This window comes from Mustela nivalis (assembly GCF_964662115.1).
Source record: "Mustela nivalis genome assembly, chromosome: 9".
NCBI lineage: Eukaryota > Metazoa > Chordata > Mammalia > Carnivora > Mustelidae > Mustela > Mustela nivalis.
In genome coordinates, this window is record NC_139028.1 from 118,667,602 (window position 1) to 118,694,872 (window position 27,271).

Consider the following 27,271-nt stretch of genomic DNA (forward strand, 5'->3'; position numbering starts at 1 on the left):
CTTTGCCCAGAGATGGCCTCGGATGAGCTCAACCCAAACGAGCCAAGGGCCGGTTCCTGCTGAGGCTGCAGGTTTGGGAGGCCATGGGTCACAGGACAGGGACCGGGGCCTGGCCTGGGGGGGCTGACCTCAGACTCCATCGCCTGTGCCAGCCTCCCCTTGCTTCCCGAGTCTCTCCCCTGTGTCTGAGTCCCTGCAGCCTTAACCAAGTCTCATGAGGGCCCGACTCCTGAGGCCAGAGGTTTTGGAGGCCCGAGGCCCAGAGGAGGGGTGAGGGTGGTCGTACCTGAGGCCTGCTCGGGAGCAGAGCGTGGCAGTCTGTGCCCACAGACTCTGGTCTCGGGGTCCCGACAAAAGGGACCCCTGCCAAGCTGTTCTCCCAGGGCCTTCTGCCCTGTGGAATGGGGGCTCCCGAAGCCGGTCCCCCGTGACTCCACCAGGTGCAGACGCAGGACCTCATCTGCCGGGGGCACGTTCCGGCTAGCCCAGCTGCCCGACTCACCAAGAACCAGGAGAGCTCTGAGGCCCCTGGACATATCTCTACCCTGGCAGAATGGGGTGTGGGCCTGAGGGCCAAGCAGGAGATTTGGGAATACCCCTGACCAGCCTGAGACCCTGGCCCACTCAGCAAGAGAGAAGGCAGGGGACGCAGGAAGCACCTGCCCTTGCAGAGGACACCATGGGATGGGGGACGTGGGAGCTGGCATCCACGGGCCACAGCAGCTCTGCCCACAGGCCGGGCTCTGACCCAGGCTGGGCTGGGGCTTTGTGCCCAGGGTGACTCAGGTGCGATGCGACAAGGTCCCACAAGCATCCAGGCCATTCCCAGAAGAGAGAGGCTGCGGGCGGTGAGCCTGCCCCGGACCCCAGCACCGGGCGGAGCAGGGACTGCCATGGCGCCCGCAGCCAGTGAGGGGCCGAGAGGCCCACCGCACAGGCCCCAGTGCTGGTCACTAGCTTCAGGAGCCCGTGGACATCCCTAGGGTGGGAACAGCTTGGGCAAATATGGATGGAAGGGGTCCCCGAGACTCAAAAACACTTGGTGGTCCAGGGGAGCTCCCGGCCCCGACACTGACCCTTGTTCCCGTGGGCTCCTCTAACAGGGTGGGCCTGGCTTCCCCAATACTCCCGGCGCTGCCACAACCCCACCCCCGGCCGGCCCGCTAAGACCATTGGCTGCAGCTAGAGAATCTCGCACACAGACCAGAGCACCGACATGAGGACCCTCACCCCGACTCAGCCACTGTCCTCTAGCGGCCAGTCTGGTCCCAGCTATACCCCTCGACTCACTGTCCAGGGGACTTTCAGGCAAGCCCCGAATCACACCATCCTGCCCGCAGACACGTCATCACACTTTCCCGCGTGGCCACCGGCTGGGTTAGGGAGGCTTTACATCTAGACCCCCGCAGAACTCGCGTGGGCACAGCTGCTCTGTCTCTGGGCCCCCCTTTTGGTCAATAAGCCCCCCCCCGTCATTCTTGGCATTAATTTGTTGAAGGAACAAGCTCGCGGGTCTTACAGAGTTTCTAGCGTCCCAGACTTCATGGATGTCTTTCCACACTCTGTGTTTCTCATTAGGCCCGTTGGGTTTGAGGTCAAGTTTTTCGGCAAGACTGCTTCAGAGGTGGAAGGCACTTGAGGGCTGGTGTGTCCCCTCCACTGTCCGTGGGCGCGGTGTGGCCAGGTAGAGCCGCCTGTGCTCAGGTCCCCCATCACGGGTTCTCATGGTTTTAGCAGCTGCTGGTGACACTTTTGGGACCAGGAGTCAGCGAGGCAGAGCAGCCGTTGGCCAGATCCTGCTCACCACTGGTTTTGTAAATAAAGTTTTATTGGAATAGGGCCCCCGCACATTTGTTCACACGTTATCTGTGGCTTCTTCCGCAGTACAGTGGCAGCAGTGGGCTGAGCCCTAAGATCCCTCCCCCACCCCTGGCCGCACTGCCTAGATTTCCTGCCCTAATTCCCAGAACTGTGAATACCCCCCCCCACACACACACAAAATCATTACTATGCTGGTGTTCTGTTATTTGGCAAAAAGGATTTTGCAAACATGGTTAGGCTGCCAATCAGTTCGACTTAAAAATAGAGATTCCCCAGGTGGACTCAGGCTACTCCCACGAGACCTCTAACGGCAGAGAGTTGTTCGTCAGCCGGTGCCAGAGAGGACGTCAGAGTAGTTCGTGGTGAGAGACCGGACACGACTGCGGGTGGGGGGAGCCCCTCCCCAAGGCTGAGAGAGGCCCCCCCACTCACAGCCGGCCGGCAAACAGGTGCCCTCGGTCCTGTGCCTACAAGGGGCCGAATGCTGCCGACAGGCCCACTGGGCTCGGGGGCGGGGGTTTCTGTCCTGAACCTGCAGGGAGGGGCCCTCCCTGCTTCCCACCCGCAAGGCCCTAAACCAGCGAGCCTGGCGGAACCTTCTGGATGGGGCTGAGGCTCACTCGCTGGTCCGCCAGAGCCTGCGGCGCCTGAAACATTTACCCTAACAAAATGCAGAACAGCCGGCGTAAGTACTCCCCACGCAAAACAGCCACACGTGGGAACTATGACCCTTTCGAACGTGACAGCTGGGCTTTCCAGAAACAAGGGCGGTCTGCAGAGGATTTTAAAAATAATAATAATAATAAAGGAGGAACTCGGCATCTGGAAATGGCCACGTAAATCGTTCTGACCAACTCTGCTGCTGAGAACAACTAGAAAAACTGGCGGTGGGGGCGGTGGGGACGCCCTCCATGACCTTTGCAAGACACCGGAGGCTCATCACATTCATTTATCTGTCCAAGCCAGAGCCAAAGAGGGAAGATGAAGCAGGTGAGTCGACTCTGGGACCACGTTTTTGCTTCGGGAGACTCCGCGTTCCGACGGCGGTGTCCGCAGCTGGAACGTTGAGAAGTTGAGGAGGACTGTGAGTTGTCGCCCCCGGCGGGAGGGACAGGTGCATCTCAGAGACCCCAGTGAGAAGCGCAGGTTTGGGTTGGGACCCTGGAGAGTCACCCGCAGGGACGGAGATGCGCCGAAGCAGACCGCCCCGAGTCGGTCTCACGGGGCGCCGGTTCAGCCCTTGCTTGAACGAAAGGGATCGTCTTTAGTTCGGTCGCCAGCAGTTGCAGAGGAAAATCCCCTCCGGAGGTGGGGCTGTCCCCAGAGCCCCTCGTCTCCCGATTGTGGGGTCCACCTGCCGAGGAAGAACCGTCGGAATGGACCCGCGAGAGAGCAGACGCTGGAGGGGTCTCTAATATGACTGATAACTCTCAGGTTGTGAGATTCAAGAACATTAAGGAACCAGGGGAGACATTCAGCAGAAAAGGAGAAGTTGTGAAAAAGGCTCTAATGGGATTTCTAGAATTAGAGAGCGCAGACCGCTCAGTGGTGGTTGGACGGACCCAACAGCAGTTAGACGCAGCTTCAGTGGGAATTCATACAGTCGAAGAAAGACGAAATGGCTGTAAGACGCACAGAAAAGAGCAGAAGAGCTGGACGGGACGGACATGGGACGTGATGGACGTCGAACGTGCAAGCGCGCGGACGAGTCCAGGCAACGGTCGAAGGGGCGGCGGCCGAGACTCTGCAAAACGGACCTCGGCACCCGACCAGAGACTGAGGAAGCCCTACAAAGTCAAAAAAAAGGAAAGAAAGAAAGGAGCAAACCGTGGCAGGTAGACATATTACAATTACCGACGACAGAGAAAACCTTCAAGAGGCCGACTGAAAAAGGCCGATCACCAGCATGGGAGCAACAGGGACGCGAACAAACAGAAACACGAACAAACCCCACAAAAATGCAGGGATCTCATCAAAGACTGAAGCAAAATCTCCTGGCCCAGAATCCTATACTCCCGGAAAGTATCCTTTAAAAATACAGCAAAAACTCAACGCCAAGAAAACGCAGGACGTGATTTCAGAATGGACGAGGACCTGAGTGAACGTTCCTCCAAAGGGAGCATGAAGATGGCCAGCGGGTGATGCAAGTCTCCCGGACGTCATTCGCCCCCAGGAGGTTCACAGCGTGGCCGTGCTGAGACTCACGGCCCCTGGGAGAGCGGCTAGAGCACAGACGATGAACAGCGTGTGGGCAGGGCGTGCGGAAACGGAGCCTCGCGCACCTCGGGGGTGGGGGGTGCAAGCTGGTGCAGCCACTGCGGAAGCCAGCACGCAGGGTCCTCAAAGAATTTAAAGATAGAAATACCACGTGATCCCCGTTCTACTTCCGGGTACTTTCCCAAAGGAAACAAAAACAGGATGTTGGAGAGATCTGCACGTCCACCTTCACGGCCGCGTTACCCGCGACCGCCGAGACAGGGAAACAACCCAACCGTCCACTGGCGGCTGAATGGAGAAAGAACACGTGATACGGGGACACAGTCGAATACTATTTAGCTGTGAAAAGGCAGACAGTCCTTCTGCTCGTGGCCAGACGGATGAGCCTGGACGTTACGCTCCGTTAAATGAGCCAGACCCCGAACGAGCAGTCGGACCTCACGTGGATGGGGACCCAACGGAGCCAGCGCCACAGAAACGGAGTTGAACCGTCTCGCGCCAACTGTAGCAGGCTCGTATACGGTAAAATTGTTCGGGCAGGCAGGACCTCAAATTCAAAATTTTCTAACTTTAAATTTGACCCAGGGTCCATAAAAAGAGCAGCTAATGGGAATAGAGTCCAGAATGAGTCAGATTTCGGATTTACACACTTGGAGCAACTATCACAAATACGGTCACGACGGGAAGTGGGGTCTTGATACAAGGACGTAAGGAAAATACCAAAGAGGGATTAAGACTGGAAAGGACCACGTGGAAATTCTAGAACTCAAAAGAACCATGACCTGGAAGGAATTAGTTCCCGAATGGCCTTACTGGCAGTTACACGACGACAGAGGACGAGTCCGTCCAGCCAGAGACAGACCAGCAACGACGGTCGGGAGAGAGAAAGACGCATCAGAACACGTCGAACAGTCCGGTGTGAGTGTCGTTGGAATCCTCAAGAGAAAAGAGATGAGAAAGCCAAAGGAAAATGGGTGAAAATGTCACCAATCGGACAGAAAAACATTGACTTTGAAGTTCAAGGTCAGTGAATGTCAGTCAGGATATATACAAAGAAAATCATATCTAATGATACAGGGCATCGTGGGGCCAACGGTGCAGACTCCGTGCAACTACTCACCTGAACCATGGAGGCCAGAAGACACGGGAAGGACGTCTCCAACCAGAATGCTGCGCCCGGCGAAAGCAGCCTTCGAAACTGGGAGTGACCTCAGAGCTTCCGGATGAAGGTTGGGAGGACTTACCGGCCACAGAGCTGCACCAGGAGACACCAGATGGTCCTCAAGGACACGAGAAAACATCAGCGAGAACCTCCGCGGTGCACACGGAGAAGACCGGGTGTCGCTTTGGGACAGGCTGGGAGGGAGGAATGGACGCCGCGCGGGCGTAGAGACACGCTGGGCCGGTGGGCAGGTTCCATGTAAGGACCGTGTGCGGGGTGTGTCGCACGTGAGCCAACCACACGCTTTCAGTGTCTGCAGCTTGGTGCGCAGGAGGAAAGCTCTGCCTAAGAAGCTCCAGAAGTTCAACCAGGACATTCTGTACCCGTGTTTTCTGCTTCTGAAAATGTCACACGGGACGCGGCTGGGGAAAATCAGTGAGTAAATAACTCACGACCGGTACACCCAGACGGGAAAGCGGTCTTGCCTTCTCCGTGAGGTCACACACTCGCCTCTCCCGTGGCCGCATATCTAGAAACTTACAGGAGAAATGCGTCCACACGCGTCCTCCTGACCTCCTCCGCGGACAGGCAGGGCAGCTGAGTCCCAGCGGCCGGACCTGGGAAACAACGCAGATGTTCCCGGGCTGTTGATGGAACAAACTGTGCCGCCCCAATTCCAGTGCTGACCACCGATCACGGGCCGCAGTGCCTACCGACACCAGGGGTCGTTATTCGGGGTGCACGAAGCCAGGTGAAAATTAGCATCTGCGAAATTCAGAGCAAACGAAAGTCGTTTACACTTCCTGTTGACGGAACTCGGATGGGGCGGCTGGGGACGGACCCGTGGGAGCGTGGGGGCAGGCGGCCCGGCGTGACAACCGCGGAGCGACCCGAGTGGGCGCCGTGGAGGGGCGGGGAGGCTTCATGCCCGAGGGCAGTCGAGCTTCCGCCAGGTGCCTGTGGGCCGCTGGGCGCCGCACACCGCAGGTCTGTGCGCGGGACTGCGCTGACCTTACCCCGATCCGGCTGACGAGGAGCGGCCCGGCGCGCAGTGAGAAGAGAACGCGCCGCTGCACAGCCGCTGCTGCCCCGAGCAAAGGGGCTCCTGGAGCTCCGCGAGGAGCCAGCGGGCGGGTCGACCCGACGTCGGCAAGTGACCGAAACCCGCTCCGCACAAAACTGCATTTCTAAGTCTCCAATAGTTACACGAAAAGGGGCCTATCGGCAGATGGGGAGAGGCAAATTGCAAGTAAAATAGTCGGAGACACTCGCAGGCGGGCGCTGTGTGCACGCGGGACAGCGGGTGTGCAGCCCTGTCACTGCACGCGCGCATGCTCGCCGCACGTCCCCGCCTGGGGCCCGCGTGCTTGCTCGCGACCTTCCGGCCGTGCGCCTCTGTGGGTCCCGGGACTCCTCGCCGTGCGCTCCTCACCGCGGGAACGTCCGCACGTGATGACCTGCTCCGGTGCGGTGGGTGTGACGTGCTCACCAGGGTCGCAGCAAACGCAGCGCGGGGAGTACCAGAATCACCCCCCCTCCGTGGTGAGCGGCTACTGGTAAGCAAGGAGAGGCTGCGGCGTGCGGGGACGGGGACTGTGACTCGGCCTGAGCGCGGGCAGCGGGCCGTGTCCTCCACCGCGCCGTGTTCATCGCGACGGTCGGAGGGACGTGCGGCCGGATGGAGGCACCTCTATTGTTTGCGTCCTCCATGCCCTAGAGATGCCCGCTCTTCCCCAAAAAGACTAAAGGCAGGTTGGATCAAAATTCGCACCTGTGTTTGGTGGGAACTGATAAACCAACTCTGCAATCTGGGCAGCAACAGAAAGGGACGGAGGGGCAAGGCCCTGTGGGAGCGGAGGGCGTCAGGACGTCCCCAAGCGGCCGTGAGATCGCACGGAGCTGTCGCAACGAGGACTGCACGGGAGTTGCATGCGGGGTGACTGATGAGGTCGGGGGGACTGCAGAGGCCAGGCCATACTGTTTGAACAGGGGACATGGGGCCACGCGGCCACAGCCCAGGCACCGGAGACGGTGGTGCAGGGACAAGCGGGTCTCCGCGCGGCCGGAAGGAAATGTGCGTGGCCCTCGTGTGCACCCGTGTCGCAAACATTTAAAAGAGACCATAGGAGAGTGTTTTCATGACCTAAGGCAGGAAAAGATCTCTGAGACTGAACCTGAAAGGCAAGTAGAATTGACGTATTTTACCGCGGTTCAATCTAGTGACCTCTGCAGGGTCCCTTCGTCAAAAGGCGTCATAAAAACAGGTTCAAGGAAAAGCCACACACTGGACAATGGGTTTGGAACCCCTTGAATAGCAAAGACGCGGTTCACCGAGTCGGTGAGGAAGCCAGGAAGCAAACCGAACAGAGGCGCGGGGGAAAGGGCAAGCCCTGGGCCAGCGCGGAACTCAGACGGCGGGAAAGGCATGAAGAAGCTCTTCTCCCCACGAGCGATCAGGGAGTGCAGATGAAACTTGAACTTGTCCTGGACGTTTCTCCGCAGAGGACGCAAGCATGGCCAGCAAGCTCACGCCCTCAGCAGGTCGGAGCCTCAGGGAGGAACACGTGGCACCTGACCGGGCGGTTACAGTCGGGAAGGAGGAGGGGGTGGGGCAGCGCCAGCCCTGGAGCCCGGCTGCTGCGGGCGCGATGTGGTGCGGCCTTGGTGGGAAACAGCCTTCCCCCGCGGGCCTGATGCCGCCGAGTCGAGACGCGCCCACGGGCCGCAGGGTGGGCGGCCGGCTCCGTGGGTGCCCGCGGACGAACCTCGGGGTGCTGTCCACTCCCACGCCGAAGTTCCTGGGACCGTCTACAGCATTTGCTGATGAAGACAAGGGCTGCTTCGGGCCTCACCCGGGTTCCCCGTGCTCCCCGCTGCCTCTGCCGCCCGGCGCCCTGCGGTGAGGCGGCCCCTCTCACCAACCGCACCCTAACCCCCAAAGCGCATCGGTCCCTCCACGTCCTTCAGTCTTTATTTTCTTCAGACTTCGCCCTCCTCCTCCCCCGCGGACCCAGGCTCCTGGGTGCCAGGGCTTTGCACCCCAGCGGAGCACCCCACCTCCCCAACTTAGGACACCCTGGTACATGGTAAGGGGCTTCCAGCAAGCCCACCCACCTGGGGGGAGATGTGATCCCGCTGCTGCCAACAGTCCGCCCTCTGCCCCGCGGGGGCCTTAAGGACCTTCTCAGGCCATGAGCTCGGCGCCGTCCCCGTGGGCCGCCAGCAGCAGGCGGCCCCGAGCTGTGCGTCCTTCCCCTCGGTCACTCGGTCACGCTGGCCGGGACTCTGCGCGCCTTGCTAATTTCCTCTATTACTTCTGTGGCTTGTACTGCACTGGCATCTGCTCTCCGTGCTGACTTTCTTACTGAAGTCGGTTAGGTGGGAATGTATTTTAAATCCTGTTCTTTGCTAAAATAGTTCCTCTAAGCGAATCATTTCCTTATAAACAGCAACCGCACCCCATGATGGTGTGTTTTTATTTTCATTTTTCTTTAACTCCCATGTTTTCTAATTTCCCTTATAAGTCCTATTTTGCGGTTGGGGGTAAATATCAAATATCTGGAGACTTTTCTACGTATTTTTAATTTTTTTTTTCTAATTTCCATTTAGGTCCAAATAAAAAAATTCTAGAAGACTTACACCTTCTGAAGGTTTTGAAACGGATTTGCACCGTCTTTGGTTTGATATCGAGACAATATTGGCTTCGTAAAATAAGTTTCAATTCCAGTAGTTTTAGGGACATTCAATGATCTCTTCTGTCTCAGCTGAATACAAGTAGTCTGTGGGCTGTGAGGAGTGGGTCCGCTTCTGCTCATCTGTCAAGTCTGCGGGGACCAAGCAGCCCTCGGTGTTCTAGCACGGCTTTCGTTGGAGCAGACCCTTTACTTACTGCCCACGCTTCTGGAACAGGCAAAGCCTTTGACTCACACCTTGCTTTGTCCTGAGACTTCGTCTTGGGGCACAGTCTGTGCTCTGAGGCCATGGCCCTTCTGGGGTTGTGATGAATGCCCGAGGTGCGTACCAGACCCCTGCTTTGCTGGGGCACAGACTCCAGGCTCTGGTGACGCTCTGGTGAGCCTCTTCTGAGAGCTCCCGGCTCATCCGGGCTCCTGGCTTTCCTGCTGCACACGCTTGGGTCAGGGGGTCAGGAACCCTGGGTCCGGGGGAGGCGATGCAGGTTGTTCCCATCTCTGTGGCTCTTTCCTACCTTCCCTCTCCCCGAACTCTGCCCTCTGACCCTTGAGCCCACCAGGACGGAGCCTGCTGTTGGCACTGGGGCCGCCCGGCTGCAGGGGCTGGAGACCTTCAGGATCAGAGCCCCCAGCTTGTCCTTGCCTTGAATCCCATCAGGCTTCCGCCTGCTTGTGGTTCTGCCAGGTTCCTTGAGGAAGGTGGAAAGATGACGTGTGTCGTCTGTGGAGAGCTGGTCTGATTCAAGCTACTCACCGTTCCCGGAGCCCCAGCTGCACGAAGGACTCAGCGACACAGTTGACAAGCCCCATCTAACAGACCGAAGCAGTTCCCTGTATCCGACAGTTAGAGAATCACCCTGGCCCACAGCCATGTGTTTGTGACAACAGGGGACAGGTGAGCCCCCCGAGTCCGTCGCAGCTGTCTCTGTGAATTTCATCTCCTTGACCCCAGCCTCTGATGATATGACAAGGAAGTTAGAAAATTAAACAGCGGAGCATCTAAGATGCATTTTTGAGCCTGAAATAAATAGACATTCTAAAATAGCCGGAGAGCAGACAGAAACTCATGATGGAAATTAGCTCGAGCTTGGCACAGAGCAGTTATGATAACAGGAAACACTAGGGAGCAGAGCCTCGGTCCTGGCCGGCGCTGGGCTCTGACAACCAAGATCTCTCCCCTGGAGAGCACTCCGGGCTGCCGTCAGAGGGGTGGTCGTGGTGCATGGGAAGGAGAAGACAGGAATAAGCACCCTCCCAGAATTTGAGAGAAACGCATTTTCAAAAATGCTGTAGGAGTTGATGACATTGAAAACAAAGACGTATTAGAAGTGCTCACAAGGCCCGAGAGAGACAGAGAGAGAGAGAGATGGAGAGAGAAATGGACAGAGGGAGAGAGATGACGGGGAAGCCGGGGGTGGGGGCGCTGGGGTCCTGCCTCGTCGCCGTGAGGAGGAGACAAACACGGGCGCACCCGGAATTTTTCAGAAGGACAGAACGCCGTCAAAACTGCGTACAAAGTAATTTGAAGTTGTATTTGAATGGACGAGCTCCCAGAAAAAGAACATTAAACCAATTAAAGAGCAATAAAACCCAAGCGTACCTGTAGCTTGGAAGACGTGAATTCTGACGTAGGACGCACTGTAAGGAGGAAAGAGAATCAGGGAGCAGGTCCCAATCCCAATCCCACACTCTCTCCGCCTCTGTCTCTCTCCTGTTACTAAGTACAAGGTACTTGGGACAACGCTGCTCTTTCTTATAAATTTTAGAACCAGCTTCTCTAGCCTCGCGGGAAACTGTCCCGAAGCCGAACAGCATTAGGCGGGTTACAGATGAGTCTGCAGAGGGTCAAGCCCAGAGGGTCAAGCCGTCCTAGCGCAGAGCTCTGTCCCTCCGCTACTCAGTTTCCTTTCGGTCGTTTGACACATTGTTTATAATTATCCCCACGAATGTCATAAATGTGTTTGTCAGGAACGTTCTTGTTACTATTGTAAATGGCGTGTGTCATTTTTAAGTGTACGTTCTGATACGTTGTACAAAGGCATTTCGTTTTTGTGGTTTTGTCGGCTCATCTTTTTACCCAGGAGCGTTGCTAAATTTCTTTTTACTTCCTGTAGATTCTCCAGGTTTTAGTAGTGACATCATCTGAGAATGACCAGAACGTTCTTCCTTTCACATCCTTCTCCCGTCCTCTCTTCCTTGTCGGTTTGGTTAGTCTCTAGGCTGGCCAGGCTCTCCGCCGCGCTCGAGCGCAGGGGGGGCCGCACGTGTTCTTGGTATATTCTCGGTTTGAAAAGGGACACTTAACATTTCACCATATAGTATTCGCCTTAGATTCCTGGTAGCTAATTGTTATCAACTCAAAGAAATTCCCTTTGGTTTCTGATTGGCTATGATATTCATTAAAAAAAAATAGTATCAGAGTGCCTGGGTGGCTCAGTGGGTTAAAGCCTCTGCCTTACGGCTCAGGTCATGATCTCAGGGTCCTGGGATCAAGCCCCGCATCGGGCTCTCTGCTCAGCAGGAAGCCTGCTTCCCTCCTCTCTCTCTGCCTGCCTCTCTGCCTACTTGGGATCTCTGTCTGTCAAATAAATAAATAAAATCTTTTGAAAAAAAATAACAATCAGATGTTGAATTTTATAACGAAATATTTTCACAGCCTGTTAGATGATCGAATGGTTTTCCTTCTTTTCCTGTTAATGGAGTTTTTGGGAACACATTTAGAATTCAATTTATTGTTTTTGACTAACTAATATGTTCACATGGCTCTAAACTCAGAGGGGTTTACGGCCAAAACTCTCGGTGGACAATTTCCCCTCTCCCCCTCTCCACACCCCCTTCCCCCTAGAAGATGCCTGTGTCCCCAGATGCATTAGTGTCCATCCTGAGATATCCCGTACAATAAAGGAACATTTAAAAATATTATGGGATCCCTCTTCTTTATGCATACGATACCTTTCTGTGCCATAGTTTCGGATTTTGCTTAACAAATGTCCCAGAGATCATTCCCCAGAGTATATACAGGGACCGTCTTCATTCTTCAACTGAGGCCACGTGGTGTTGGTGGCGCGGTGTTCCTGCACACTTGGTCTGGCGGGTCCCGCTCACACGCACGGTCCTGCACCGACGTCCACACTCTGCCTGCACGTGTGCAAGATGTGTGCGTGACAAATCGCGGAATGCAAACTGTGTCAAAGGTTAGGTATTGCCTGAAACTCACTGCATTTTGTCAAATTGTCTTTGCAGAAGTTGTTTTGCTTTGCAGACCCTTCAGCAAAGCCCCGGGACTTCCTGCCGGTTTACCAGACCCGCGCGCACGTTAAAGGCTTTGTTTCGCTTTGTTCTCGTCTGATGAGAAACCGAGGCTATCTCGCGCTCTCGTCCACCTGTCTTTTATAGTGTGCAAATACTTAGGCCAACCGTATTTCCTCTCCTCGGGATGTTTGCTTATCTCGGTTGTCAACGTTTCCATCGGATTCTCGTTAAAGAGAGGATTTATAGGAGACCCGCATGTGTCAGGGAAACGAAGCTTCCGTGAGCGGGACTCGCGCGGCGTCTGCCGGTCCCTTCTGACTCGCCTCTTCAGGGCTTTACCTCATGAAACACTTCACGATTTCTAACCGAATGAAACATGAAAGAACAAATGTACGTGACCACATTCAGGAGTCTCCCCGGGTTCTGGTTTCTGGGTTTTAGCATTGCACTTGGAAAGGCTGCCCCCCCCCCACCCCGAGACGCTAAAGCCACAAACCCAGAGCCACGATGAGGGGGACAATGACTGACTCACACGTAGTGCCGCGTCTGTGCCCGGCCGTCCCTTCTGGGAGGTGACTCTGCCTTTGTTCCGACCCGCAGCTGAGGAAAGGGAAGCCCTGAGGCTCGTGACCTTCGCAGGGTCCCAGAGGTCACAGCTGGCCCAGCCAGGATGGGGACCCGACCCTCGGCCTCCAGGCGACTCGCTCCCGCTGGCCTCTGCCGCCGCCGCCCGCCGCGAGCAGGGCCCTCACCGGGGTCCCCTCTCCACCGGGAAACCGTCGGTCTGGGGTTTGTTTCTGCGCAGGGGACTCGCGCTCCCCCTCTGCTGCGGGGAAGCCGTGGGCCGCTGCCGCTGGCGGCGACGCTCCTCCTTCCCCCAGTTCGAAATGCCTCATGACTCGGCGTGCACGCCGTCTCTCCTTGGGCTGTGCTGCGTCGCCAGGGAGCCGACCGGGTCCCCGTGGCCTTCAACTCCGCGTGTCCACAGACCCTCAGTGCAGACCTCCGGCCTGAACTCCTGAATCCCACGCTCGGCTCCGCGGCCTGCGTGCGGCCCGCGAGCCTGCTGTCTTCCTAACCCACTTCCTCTCCTGTGCCCGGCGGGCAAAAGGCAGCGCTGTTCCCTCGGGGCTCGGACCACGCACCCTAGCCCCCGCCCCCCACCCCGCTTCCTACCCCACTCTGCGTCCATCAGCAAAAGCCGCTTGCACTCGAAGCACACGGATTCTATCGGGGCAGGAATCGGGATCGGTGCCTTAGTTCCCTCCAGGTGTCTGAGCAGGGGCTGCTAGGAGCCCTTCACCACCCGTGCTGGGCCTCGCTGGCGCCTCCGCTCCTTTTGTCTGTAAGTCTAGTGTCCGTATTGAGGGACATTCCGGAGACAGGAGGGTCACTGTGACCGGGTCAGTTCTGCTTCTAGCTCTCAGCCCCCCCCCCCCCCGCCGAGAGCAGGGGCCCTTGAAGTCCTGCTCTGGTTCTCAGACTAATTCAGATCTAGTGCCCAAAGGCAGAGATGTGACCCCCTCATGCTTGTGTTCCTGTGGGTCAAGAGTGCCCTGGGTTTATGTTGGGGGGTGTACATCAGGAGGTGAACTTGGGGCCCGGAAGGCAGGACATGCTTCAAGGGCTGGCCACCAGTAGGCTAGCACAAAGGGAGCGCCGGGTGTCCCCTTCCTGCTTATCGGAAACACACCATCATCTCCCGGAACAATTTTCCTCGTTTAATCTACAAAATCTCATCTCTGTGTGTTCTCTTGATGCAAGTCTCAATTAGAACCCAACCCAGACCCCAGCAAAAACTGGCTTCACTGCTCTAGAAATAGTTGTGGCCTACATGTCAGACCCTTCTAAGGTAATAAAAATGAGAACAGAAACAGAGCAACCGCCCATCAGGGAGACTGTCCCTGCTGAGACAAAGTGGCAGGGACCAGGTTCACCCTCTATCCTGAAACAAACAAAAATTTCTAAAAATAAGGGGAAAATGTGTCTTGGGCATTGGATGCGTGCCAGTTACAGGGCAGGGGTCCTTGAGAGAGGAAACCGACGGGTGAGAGCGAGGGTTGCACCACCCACCTGCCTGGAAAGAGCTTTCAGGCCATGGGAGTGCTGGGGGCCCCGGTGGAGCCCGGCCACCGGAGTCGAGGGGGGTCACGAGCCCCGGAGCGTACATGGCAAAGCCCGGAAGGAGGGCGACCAAGTTCTCAGCGGCGATTGTTGCGGTACTTGGGGAAACCATGCAGCAACGAGGGAAGAACCGTCCTCGGCGCTCACGGCGCGGGGAACGGCTAGTGCCTCCCCGGCCAGAGCAGCAGCGTCAACACCCTGGTCAGCAGGAACCTGGGTGGAGCATCCAGAAAGGTCCCACCTCAATGGCAGAGCAGAATTAGCTCTAAACTAAGGCCACTCTGGTTCTGACTAACGAGGCTTTTGACTGGGATCCAAGAGGACCGAACACAATGGTATCCCAGAAGAAAGCTCATGACTGTTTGTGAGAGCGCAGGACGACCCAGCACCCAACATCTAAAACTCACAAGACCTGGCATCAAATCAAGAACTACCAGAATGCAAACAGGCAGGAGGATATCAGGAGGAAAAAATCAATCTCTAGAAACAGACGTCGATGGCAAAGTGAAAGAATTTGTACCCGGGCTATTCCCACACTTACCGTGCTTGTGCTCAATCGGTTCAGGAGCATAAAGGTGTAAACATAAACATGTGGAAGTGACAGGAAAGACATGAAAAGACCCAAAGGTCTCTCTTTGGAGGTGGAAGAAAGGACATTTTAGTCTGAGACAAAAGTAACAGCAAACGAGAATACTGGCAGGTTAGTGAGCTAGCCCTGTGACACCCACAAAGAAAATAAACTAAAATATAAAATGAGTAGGTGGGGCCCCTGGGTGGCTCAATGGGTTAAGCCTCTGCCTTCAGCTCAGGTCACGATCTCAGGCTCCTGGGACTGAGCCCCACATCGGGCTCTCTGCTCAGGGGAGAGTCTGCTTCTCCCTCTCCCTCTGTGGCTCCCCCTGCTTGTGGTCTCTCTTTCTCTCTCAAATAAGTAAAATTAAAAAAAAAATTAAAAAGAAAAGAAAAATGTCTTTAAAAGATGATTTGCTATTCAAAGTAAAAAATTACGAGGGCACCTGCATGGCTCAGTGGGTTAAGCTTCTGCCTTCGGCTCAGGTCATGATCTCAGGGTCCTGGGATCAAGCCCCGCATCGGGCTCTCTGCTGAGCAGGGAGCCCGCTTCTCCCCACCACCCACCTGCCTCTCTGCCTACTTGTGATCTCTGTCTGTCAAATAAATAAATAAAATCTTTTTAAAAAAAGTAAAAATTACAATAGTGTGTTGCGAGGTTTATAATGTGATCTAAGTAAGAAGTACGACAACCCTAGCACTAAGGCCAGGAAGGCAAGGTGAGTAGAATGAGCTGTTATGGGCTCTGCACACCATGCATGAAGTAGCGTACTATTGCTTGGAGGTGTAGAGTGCTAAGTTAAAGAGCCACAGTGTAAGTCCTGAGCTGATGAGCAAAATAACAAAACAAAGAGTTACAGCTAACAAACCGTCAAAGGAAGAGTGGAATCATTAAAATACTCAATTGGAAGAAGAAAAAGGAGAGAAAATAAAAGAAACGAGAACCTAGGGGGCAAAGAGAAAGCCAAGAGCAAGACGATGGACTTAGATCCAACCGTATCAATAATCACATTAAACGTAAATGATCTAAAATCCCAATTAAAAAGGCAGAAATTGTCAGATTGGATTTTTTTTTTTAAGAAAGCAAGTCTCAGATATTCGCGACATTTAATAAAGTTGCTTAAACCTGAAGACATGAATAGGTTAAAAGTAAATGGATAGGAATAGATATACTATGGTAACACTCATCAAAAGAAAAAAGCTGCTCACATTAACTTCATGCAGGGGCATCTGGGTGGCTTTGTCGGTTAAGCATCTAACTCTTGGGTTCAGCTCAGGTCACGATCTCAAGGCCACAAGATCAGGCCCCTCGTGGGGCTCCCTGCTCAGCACAGAGAGCCTGAGCTTCTCCCTCCTTCTCTTTCCCCCTCCGCCCTTCCCCCTTGCTCATGCTCTCTCTCGCTCTCTCTCTTTCAAATAAAATCTTTTAAAAAATTAAAAAACAAAACTTCAGACAAAGTACATTTTGAGCAAAGTAGACTCCCAGGCATGAAAAGGTCATTTCATAATGATGAGTGGGTCAGTTCATCAAGAGAATGGAACAATTGGGTTAGCACACCTAATGAGAGTGCTTTACAACACAGAAAAATTGTTGTCACTGGAAGGAGAAATAGACAACTCCACAATTACTTTTCTAAAGATTTTATTTATTTATTTATTTATTTATTCAAAAGCCGGCGCACCCTTGTGCACAAGCAAACTCCCCAACGAGCCTGTCCTGAGGCTTAATCCCAGGACCCCAGGATCATGACCTGAGCCAAAGGCCATCACTTGACCTACTGAGCCACCCAGGTGCCCCCAAATCCACAATCTGGGAGGATTTCAGCAAGTCTCTGTCGGACATGGAGAGAAGGAATTAGAAAGGCAGGAAGGCCGCGGAGAGTCCAATGGCGCCGCCGATCCAATCAACGACCCTGAAAACAGCCGAATTCACAGTCTTTTCAACTATACATGAAGCGTTTACCGAGGGAAACCATATTTGGGGCCATGAAACTGTTCTTAGTACTTCTAAAAGGATTCAAATCGTACAGAGCAAGGCCACCACAGAACTGAATTCCAAACGTCAAAGAGAACAGTAGGTGAAAAATCCCCAAATCCGTGTGCTGTGAGCCGAATTCCCAGACGGACGCCCGGCCTTTCCCCCTGGCCTCACCTGCTTCACGTCAACCGGACGAAGGGAGCTCGGCGTCTGCCATGAAGGTGACTGTTCCGCTGACTTCAAGATAGGGAGATTTTTTCAGGGGTGGGGCCCGACCTCATCAGAGCATCCCAGTTAGAGATCTGAAGCAGGAGAGAGAGGAGCTCGGTCACCGCAGGGAGGAGGACCGCAGGCCTGAGAGGGGCTGAGGGGACCTGGGAGTGACGCCCCGCTGGCCGTGGGCTGGGACGCTCGGACGTCAGTCCTCCAGCTGCAGGGGCCTGAGTTCGGCCAGCCACAGGCATGAGCCGAGAGGACCCTGGCTCCAGACAGGGAGCCGGCCGCCGGTCCCCTGGTTTCAGCACCGCCCGGCCAGGTCCTGGCCCCTGGCACCGGTGACGAGCAGGGGGTGTCGCTGGAAACCGCCACATGTGTACTTGCTCATGCAGCAACAGAAACGAAAACAATATAGAAATTAAGCGACGTGCGTCAGAGAACTCAAAAGGAAAATGAGAGTGTTTCGAAAAGAGTGAAAATGGGAACACAACAGGGAAATGCCTGAAAATGACCTTGTGGCCGGACCTAGAGGGTGTAGCACTGGGGGAACTAAGTCAGAGAGAGGAACTACCGTGTGATCTCACCCTTATCTAAGAATCTAGAATCAAAACGAGCAAAGAAACCAGAGACAGGAGGGGCTGGGGGCAGAAATGAGGGTGTGACCGGCGCGGCGCGGAGAAGTTGCACACCCGAGGCTAATAAACACCGTTTGTTAACTGCACCGGACTTCGAAAAATAAATTGTTTTTTAAAAAATTCATCAGATTTGGCTACGTCACGTGAAAAGCGAGGTCCCAAATCAATGACCTCAGCCTCCACTTGAAGAAACCAGAAAAAAAGAAAAAAGAAACTTCTGGTCGGCAGAAGAAAGGGAGGGAGCAAGCGTCACGAGAGCAGAAGTGCACGGGACAGAAAATCGGTGAAGCCAACGCCATCTTTTTAGAAATCAAACAAACTGATCCGAAAACAGCAGGGGCAGGACCCCGGCCATCTGCGTCGGGAGCAGGACAGTGGCCCGCACTGCAGACGCGGCTAAAGCAGCGCAGAGGAGGGAGGGTGGTGGCCGCCTTCCTGCCGAGGCGACAGACCCCGCAGCCCGCCCGAGGAGGCCCACCAACCTCCAGCCAGCGGCGGAAATGGAGATTGCTGCTGAGAAAAGCCTCACGGCGTCCAGGAGCGACGTCTTCGTGTACGAAGGTTTGGAGAGGACGAAGCGTTTTCTGCTCATTCTCTGAGGCCAGCAACGCTCCAATCCCATAACCGGGCACAGATAAGAAACACCACAAAGAGAAATGCAAAAATTGTTAACAAACATTTAGCAAATCAAATCCCAAAATGCATAAAACGGATAATACGTGGCCAAGTGGGGCTTCTCCCGGGAATGGCAGGTTATTTTAACGTTTGAAAATTAGTGAATTTAGCTCATCATATTAACAAACAGACTAAAAGAAGAAAAAGCATGTGATCAGCTCCAAAAGCGCATTTTATTTTATTTATTTGTTTTAAAGATTTTATTTATTTATTTGGCAGACAGAGATCACAAGTAGGCAGAGAGGCAGGCAGAGAGAGAGGAGGAAGCAGGTTCCCCGCTGAGCAGAGAGCCCGATTCGGGGCTCGATCCCAGAACCCTGAGACCATGACCTGAGCAGAAAGCAGAGGCTTAACCCACTGAGCCACCCAGGCACCCCCAGAAAAAGCATTTTAGAAAGACTTGCCCTCAATTCCTCGTTCCCAGAAGACAGCGCATAACAGGGAAGTCCCACACCCTGATGGCAGGAGTGTAGGAAAAAGCCCCACTGATGTTGTCCTGAGCGCAGGGGGAGGCAGTGGAGAGCCAGCGGATGCCTGACCCCACCCCTGCTTTCCCACAGGGCACCTGAGGCTTCGCCAGCGCCAGCCGGGAAAGGAAAACAGCGCATCCGAACAGAAGGGAAGTAGATGCTGCCTCCCTTACTGAGGAGGACACACGCGGCTTTGCTGAGACCCTGCAAGATGTCTGAGGTGCAGGAGCCCGCCCATGAGTCTCACAGGTGGTAGCGCAGGAGGTCGCCCGCACACTTCACCTGTATTTCTGACCCTACGCACACGCGTTCGGAGACCGAGGTTTCAAAATGCCTTTGACGGAAGAATAAACAATAGAACACGCCGGCAGGCACGTTTGCGAGACGCTGTCTGAGACGTGTTCTCTGAGAACCGTAAGGCTGGACAAGGGGAGTGAAGCCTTCCCAATTCCCCGAGGGTCAGGGACAGGAGGGCCCCGCGGGACTCACGGTCAGTCCCGATCTGCATCAGAACCGGGAGAACTGGGGGGTTTCGCAGCAGGTAACAAGCGGACTCCAGACTTCATACAAAAACACAAGGATGAAGAAGAGGAACGCCGGGGCCTCAGAGACACGCCGCGGAGCCTCGTGTCCGAGCGCCCTCCAAGCCCAGACCGTGGTGTCAGAACAGCGTCCGGAGCCGGACCCGCCCACGCTGGCCGGCCGGTGTTGGGCCACGCTGCCACAGCGAATCCACGGGGCAACCATTACCTTGTGAACAGAAGGTGTCGGGACGCAACCCTTACCTCCCGCAGCCGACGAGGCTTCATTCAAAGGGAGGAGAGATCTCGGGGCAGGGCCCGCACCGCGAAGCTTCTGGAAGGAAGCGCCGATGAAAACCTCGCTGGCCTTGAGTCTGGCAGAGACTTACCGAACAGCACTCGGAAAGACGGTAGAGAAAATCATACACTTGACATCATCAAAAATGTTTTGTTTTTTTTTTTTTTAACTTCTCTTTGAAAGACACTGTCAAAAGATCGCAGACACATACCACTAGCGGGGAGAAAATATTTGCAAAACACAGAGTTTTTGCAAAAAAATGAAGGATGTGTAGCTAGAATACGGAAAGAGCTCTCCCCGCCCGGTAACAGAACAAACACGCCCCGATAAAGAACCGGGGGAAAGGCTTGAAGGCACACTCCACTCCACGGAGATTCTCCAGCGGCCGAGGAGCGCCGGAGAAGACACCCACGTTCATAAATCGTTCGGGAAACGCAGAGGAAACCCGCAGCGAGAGGCCACGCGAGTCCTGTGGAGCAGCTCAGACGGGAACCAGGCCCTCGGGGAGGGCACGGGGCCGCGCGGGGCCCATGCGTCCTGCAGACTCGGTCTGGACGCGTCTTCACAAACCCCCCGCCTCCCATAGGACCCAGCGGTCCCAGGTGGCCACGCAGGGCAGTCACAAGCGCACGCGCACACAAAGCCTGGCCACCCACACACGTGTCCATGACGAAATGGACGGTCAGGTGTGGCGCACGCGTGTGCTGGGACACTCGTCATCAGGGAAAGCTACGTGACAGCGATTGTGGTGGGCAGAACAGTGTCCCCGAAGACGGGCACGCGCCCACCCTCGGAACCGCATCCAGGTTCCGCTGCCCGGGGAGGGGACACGAGGCTGCGGGTGGAAATATGGTGGCTCGACAGCCGGCCCTGCTGCGCGGAGATGACCCGGGCTTACCCCGCCGAGCCCTGTGATCACAGGGTGCTCGGGGGAGGGGGGGAGTGGGACCTGTGCCTTCGCAGAGGGCGGGAGGGACGCCACGGGACCAGGACTGGCTGCCGTGACTGGCCCTGAAGACAGAGAGGGCCATGAGCCATGGAATGTGGGGCCTCGGGCAGCCAAAAGGGACAAGGAGCTGGGGTGTCCCTGGAGCCTCTCAAGGGAGCCCGGTCCAGTGACCCCCCGGAGTTTGGCCCAGTGAGAACCATCCAGGTTTCTGACCCCGGGATTGTGCAGTGACATGTTTGTGTTCCGAGGCCCTGAGTGCACGGTCACAGGTCACGGCGGCCACAGCAGGCTGCCTCTGATGAAGGCGCGGACAGTGGGAACTCGGAGGCAGCAGCACGTGACTGCTCCCCAGCAGGGGCCCTGAAGACTGTGTTGGGGGCTGGGGGCTTCTCTGCCCGGGCGGCAGGACCTCAGGACAGAAGGACAGAGGGCACAGACGGCAAGCCAGTGCCAGCGCTGGTGCCTGCAGGGCCGCTCGGGGAACGGTCTGCAGGCGAGCTAGGCAAGGGTATGGGGTGTGGGGGCCGGGGGAGAACCCCACAGACCCGGTCCTGCGTCCAGGAGCGCTGGGGACAATGGGCAAGTGTTCAGGGGAGGGGAATGGCCTCTGACAAGCCCCCCAGTGCCTCTGCTACAGGCAGCACAGGAGTCTGAGGGCTCCAGGGTGCAGAGAACAGGGGACTGGCAGCCTGGGCTGGGCCGCAGAGGGCTCGGAAGCTGGGGACCCTGGGTGTGACTGGAGAAAGCTGTGGCTCTGCACCGCGCAGTGGGGGTACGGAGGGGCAGGTGCCGCGGGAAGTGCGCGAGGATGTGGGGAGCAGGGGGTGCCGGGGCGGCTGGATGTGTCCCCCAAGTTCGTGTGTTGGAGTCCTGGTCCCCAGTACTTGAGAGCATGACCACATGTGGAGATGGTGTCTTTATAGTGTTTAAGAGGACGCGGGGTCCCTGCGGTGGCTCTGTTCGTGTGACCGGGGTCCTACGGGAAGAGAGGATCAGGACCCAGGAAGAGAGGGGCGACCCCGTGAGGACACAGGGGGAGCAGGCCCGTCTGCACATGAGGAGAGAGCCCTCGGGGGGACCCTGCCCTGCCCACAACTGCATCCTGGGCGTTCACCTCCAGGACAGTGTGAGGGGCGCGGAGGGACACTGAGCGTCTGTCGTGTGAGCCCCACGCGTGGCGTTTGCAGACGTGGCTCTGAGCTAACGCGGGCACAGACCTTCTACACGAGGGTCCGAGAGCTGTGCGCCTGCCGCAGGAAGAGGGTTCACGGATACAGCAGAGGCGGGTTCCGGAGGAGGCGGGGGCAGGTCGATGCTGGGGGGCTTCACAAGGCGGAGGCCACAGTGCCTCACCCTTCGTTACTGGCCTGCGGGGGAGGGGAGGGCAGGAGGAGGGCGGAGCGGGCTGCTGTCACACCCCCTGCCTGGGGCCACCTGCCGCTGGCGGGGACTGGGTGCTCCCGGCACCGACCCCAGAGGCCCCCCCCCGTGTCTCCCCCGGGGCTGCGCCTGGTGACCGAGCAAGGTCAGCAGGACGTGTGGCGGGGGCCTGGCAGTGTCAGGGGCCTGGGGGGACACTGGAGGGCAGGCTTCTCTCCGTGGGCCCCCTCGGGGGCGTGGGGCTCAGGCTCGGCGGCAGGCTCCCCGGGCAAGACCCCCGACTCTGCTGCCGAGGGGCTGCCTGACTCGTCCGTGCCTGGGTGTCCGCCCCGTCCCGTGGGCCGCTCTCTGGGGACCACGGGATTGGCTGTTGTGCAAGGGCATGTGCGCACCATCGTCTCTCCGTGACGAGTCAGGGGTTAGCACGCCAGAGGGCCGAGGAGCCCGACCAGCCACCCTGGCCGCCCCGCGGATGAGGACGGTCGCTGTGGAAACGGGGAACCCCGGGCCGGCTGGGAGGGGGTCACCTCAAGCAGGACTGTGTCCTCTTCCCTCGGCCGGCGCCCAGGCTCAACACCACTCCAGCCACCCCGGACAGTCTGGGGGCGGGGAATCCAACGTGGGTCTCACTGGACTGAAATGGGTGGCCCCAGGGCTGGCTCGCCTGCAGGCTCGGGCCACAGCCCGTTCCCAGCCTTGGCCAGCTTCTGGGGGCGCCGCACTCGGTGCCACGTGGCCCTGTCCCCCAAACACAGGGCAGCGGCCAGTGTCCTCCGACTCTCCCTGTCTCTGGCCTTCCTGCCTCCCTCTCGTTGGGACCCTTAGGGACTGCGGCGAGGACCCTCTGAAGCCATCCGGGACGGTCGTCACTCGGGCTCCCCTGCCAAGTTCCTCCGCCCCAGGGGCCACGTGCTCTCGTTCTGGGGATCGGTGCACTGTGCCAGTCAGGATTCTCCAGGGAGACCACCAACAGGATGTCTGTCTCCCCGTCTATCTGTCCATCTATCCATCCACCATCTTACAAGGAATTGGGTCCCATGATTCCAGAGGCTGCCAAGTCCCGAGAACTCCAAGTCACCGAGCCGGTGCCCCAGGAGAGCCAGTGTTGCAGTTCCCGTCCGAAGGCTGGGAAAAGCCATCAGGCAGGAGTTCCCTCTTACTCAGGGGCGGTCGCCTTTTGACCTAGTCACCCTTCAACTGATTGGACAAGGCCCACCCACCCTCTGGCCAGCACATCTGCTTCCCTCAGTCCACCCACCACACGTGACTCTCATCCAGAAACACCTGCACAGACACACCCAGAATCACGCTGGACCGAATGGCTGGGCTCCCTGGTGCCCAACGGTGCTGACCCACATACCCGACCCTTCCAGACCTGAGCATCTCTCAGTGGGGGTCGGGAGAACTCGTCAGCCCAGCAGAAGGACACAGGGACTAGGCAGCAAGAAGGGGCAGAGCAAGCTGCACAGACGGAGGCTCAGGGACGGGGCGAGGCAGCGCTCTTGCTCTGCCCCCCAGGGGTACAGGGCTGGACTCTGCGTGCTGTGGGGCAGGTCCTGAGACCTTCGGTGGTGGGGGCCGGGTGGGCAGCTGTCCGAGGGCCCAGCAGGGGGGAGGACAGGCGGGGCCACCCAGGAGGCCGTGGCCTGTCGGGGGAACTGCAGGCCCAGATGGGAGCCGCCGGGCTCATGGGCCAAGGCCTGTGTGAAGGGCCCTCGGGAGCCTCTGTCCGGCGGAAAGGCACAGGCCCCTGGGGTCAGGGCACCGGCTGCCTCCCCCAGGCGGTGCCACACGGCCGTGGATCGGGCAGGGCAGAGGGGGCCCTGGGGCCCAGACTGGTCTCCCGCGACGGCCCCACCCCCCAAACACACACCCCGAGAGCAGACGCCGCCTGGGAAAGGGAAGGAAGTTGCCGGCTGAGCCGACGGCACGAAGGCCTCTCATCACGAGCTCAGGGTCAGCAGGGCCCAGGGCCTTTCCAGCGGCCCCGTGCCAGGCACCCAGGGACCCCACAATCACCCCGGTGACCTGCCTCCTTCTCTCTGACTCGCTCTTCCCCTGTAGGGCTCTCACTGGGGACACTTCTCCCATGTCCCTGGCCTCGTGCTCACATCCCTGTGGGCTGCGTCCTTCCAGGGACCACAAGCGAGCCGTTGCCACTGCCCCTCCTCTGTCCCCTCCTCGCCACCCTCCCTGGGGTTGGCACCACCCCTGCCGCCCCAGGAGCAGCTCCAGCACCTCAGGGCGGCCCCCAGGCTCCATGGTGGGGGGCCTCTGCCCCCTCCAACACTGTGGGCCTTCCCGCTTGCTGCCATGTCCCTCGGCCAGGACGCTTGTCCCCAGCGGTCAGGAGGCTTGCCTTCTCCCCGGCCGGAGCCCTGTGCCCTCCCTCCGTGGTCCCTGAAGTCGCAGTCCCCTCCCGACTCAGACGTTCCTCCCTCTCGCCCCTGCCCCGGCCCAGGCCATCCGCGCAGGGAGGGCGCGTCCCCAGCCCCCGCCTGGACGCCGCAGGCCCTCTCCCCTTTGTGGCCGCCCCTGTGGAGATTCTCGGGCCCCAGGGCTTCCCGAGGGCACTACTGTGGCGGATCCCTACAGCCCAGCCAGAGGGAGGAGCAGGTGCTCCCCGGGGACCCCCGGAGGCCTCTGTCCAGGGCCTGAGTCTCCTCTGAGAACACCCTAGGGAGGGCCGCTGTCCTGGGAACCTCAGGGCAGACCGGTGAGTGGTGGGCAGGGGCGGGGAGAGGGGGTCTGCTTCTGCCCTCGCGGCGCCCCCGACCAGGTGTGCCCCCTCCGGGGCCTGCTCTCACCAGCAAAACCCCTTCCGCCCCCGCTCCCTTCCCTGGATGCCAACCTCCCGGGCCTCTGAGCCCTCTGAGCCCCGAGTGCGGTCCCCACACTTCTCTCCCGCTCTGCGTCCTCCCTTCAGCCTGCGGCCAGCGCGGACGAGAAGCCGGGATGCGGGCTGCAGAGGCCCCCGGCTCCAGGCCCTCCAAAGTGCGTGGGTCAGCGGCTCGCCCCTCACGGAACCCAGAGGCAAACAGACGAGCGGCGGCGACACAGGACAGGGCTCCTTTCCCGCGAGGCCCCTCCTGGGAGGACCGCGGACCGGCCCCTCAAACCCTCCGGAGCACTGAAAACACCGGCAGTTTTACGTAAGGAGAACGTGGGGTGATTATATAGATTATATTATATTCTATACTATATTATATTACATATTAATATTATATCATATTATAATATTATATATTATATGTAATACATATATGGAATGTGAATTATATATATATATAATGGTGAAGCTGGGGGTCTGTGCAGGTGGCCAGTCGAGGGTGGTCATCGCCTCGGGGGCAGTCGCACGGGCGTCCCGCTGACTCGGCCGTCCTGTGCTGGAGGGCACATTGCGGTTCCCACCAGGGCGCGCTTCCCCGGGGGCCTCTGCCCGTGTTCCGGGAGGAGCCGGAACGAGGAGCTTCATTAGCTAGAAAGCACAGAGTGGGGCGGGAAGGGGGGACCCCGTCCTCGTTCGGACACGGGGGTGGGCCACGCCTGGCACTGGGGGCGGTCTGTGTCACGGTCCCATTTCCCAGATGGGAGGCCAAGGCTTAGCGAAGCAGAGGGTCTGCCCGAGCTCTTGCCAGAGGGGGGTGGGGGGTGGGAACGCGTGTGCCCCTGCAGCCGTGGTGGGAAGTGTGTGGGACAGCCCTGGGTCCCCTGCAGGGTGGGGGTTCGCGTCCCTGTCCCTCCAGCACTGACCAGGGTGGCAGGGGCCCATCCTCTCGGCCCCCGCAGCTCACGGACCTTCTGGGCCAGTCTCCAGAACATTGTGCCCCCGTCCCGGCTGGGGGTTCACGGAGGAAGAATTGGGCCATTGTTCACGGGACACGGGGGCCACCTGCCCCCGCCCACCCTCCCTGCCCTTCTGAGTCACTGCTCCCCAGGGATGGGGCGCTGCAGCCCCAGACCCGTCTGTCCGGCTGCCTGGGAAGGGCTGGGTGCCGCAGGGGAGCCGGCATCCCCCGGAGCGGGCAGGAGTTGACAGCCAGCCCTGGGAACGAGGCGGGCGGCCCTGCTGGCCGTGGGCAGAGGGCGGAGGGCTGCTGCGGTGATCCCGCCTGTTTCCCGGTCAGGCGGGGGCAGAGCAGGTTCTCCCGGCCGTGGAAGCGAGCTGGGCTCCGGCCCCCACCCACCTGTGCACCCACCAGCAGGTGGTCCCCTGTGGACACCCCCCGCTGCTCTGCTGCAAGGACATCTCTGGAGGGCCACCCCCCCACCGGACAGCTGGCCCAGCGCGACCTCCTCCGGAGAGAGGTCAGCGGCAGCCAACTGCTGGAAGTAGTTTCTGGTCCCGTAGGGTGAGGCCGGCTGCCGTGTTTGGGCAGTGCCCCCCTCCCCCCAGGGCATCAGCCTCCAGCTGCCGGGGCACAAGTCGCACCTTTGTTCTGTGGGACACTTAGGGGCCAAGGATACTTAGGGGAAGCCACAGGCATTGCCAGGTTCTTCCTGACACTCGCAAAGCCCGCACCCACAAGCAAGCCGCCCACCCCACCCCGCCCAGCCCCGCGACCCACCTTCTCACAGCCCTGCTCCACCCCCCCCAAGTCCAGCCCCCACCCGAGCCAGCCCCATCCCTCAGCTCGGCCTCCCTCTAGTGTCCATCCTCCTGCCCCCGGTCCGTCCTGGACCGCTCAGGCGCCGGCGCTCCAGGATTCAGGCTCTGTCCCTCCTCTTACCTGCACCTTTGACGCCTGTGCCCGTACCAGCACCCTGCCCCCGTCAGCCTACCCCCACCACTGTCCCTCCCCTGCCCAAGCTCTGACCTTGGCCCTCACGTCCAGGTACCTCAGGGACGCGGCTCCCCACAGGTCCAGCCCGCCAGCAGCGTCACTCTCTGGGCCCCGAACCGAGCCACTTGCACCGTGGGGTTCCCCATTTTGACAGGTGTCCGTATGTGGAGGGAATAAGGCCCCCCCAAGCCATCTCCGTCCCAGTACCCCGAGCCTGTGCACGCAGGACCTTACAGGGCAAAGGGGTTGATGACCTTGAGACCAGGACTATCTTGCATCACCTGGGCGGGTGCTTCTCAGGGGACGGTGGGAGGGTCACGGCACAGGGAACCGGCGAGGCTCCTGGCGAGGCTCCTGGCGGGGAGGGTGGAGGCAGAGCCAAGGAATGCGGCCCCCTCCCCCATCCCCCGCATTCGCAGGAACTAGCCCTGCCACACCTCCCCTCCGTGTCAACCCAGCGAGGCTGGCTTCAGACGGATTCTAGGGCCTGGGGAGCTGGGAGAGAACACTTGGCGCTGTCGGAAGTC

General features: G+C 58.2%; 2 long non-coding RNA genes across 2 annotated transcripts; one reads left to right on the forward strand and one right to left on the reverse strand.

Annotated features, from left to right (window-relative positions):
* Positions 1-1,625: 1,625 nt before the first annotated feature.
* Positions 1,626-11,809, forward strand: LOC309840589. Its single transcript, XR_014298677.1, has 2 exons — positions 1,626-2,811; positions 8,810-11,809. It is a non-coding gene; the product is annotated as an uncharacterized lncRNA (long non-coding RNA).
* Positions 11,810-16,463: 4,654 nt separating this feature from the next.
* On the reverse strand, positions 16,464-26,945 carry LOC309840588. Its single transcript, XR_014298676.1, has 3 exons — positions 26,778-26,945; positions 16,991-17,118; positions 16,464-16,751 (listed from the first exon to the last, which is right to left on the reverse strand). It is a non-coding gene; the product is annotated as an uncharacterized lncRNA (long non-coding RNA).
* Between the last annotated feature and the right edge of the window lie 326 nt (positions 26,946-27,271).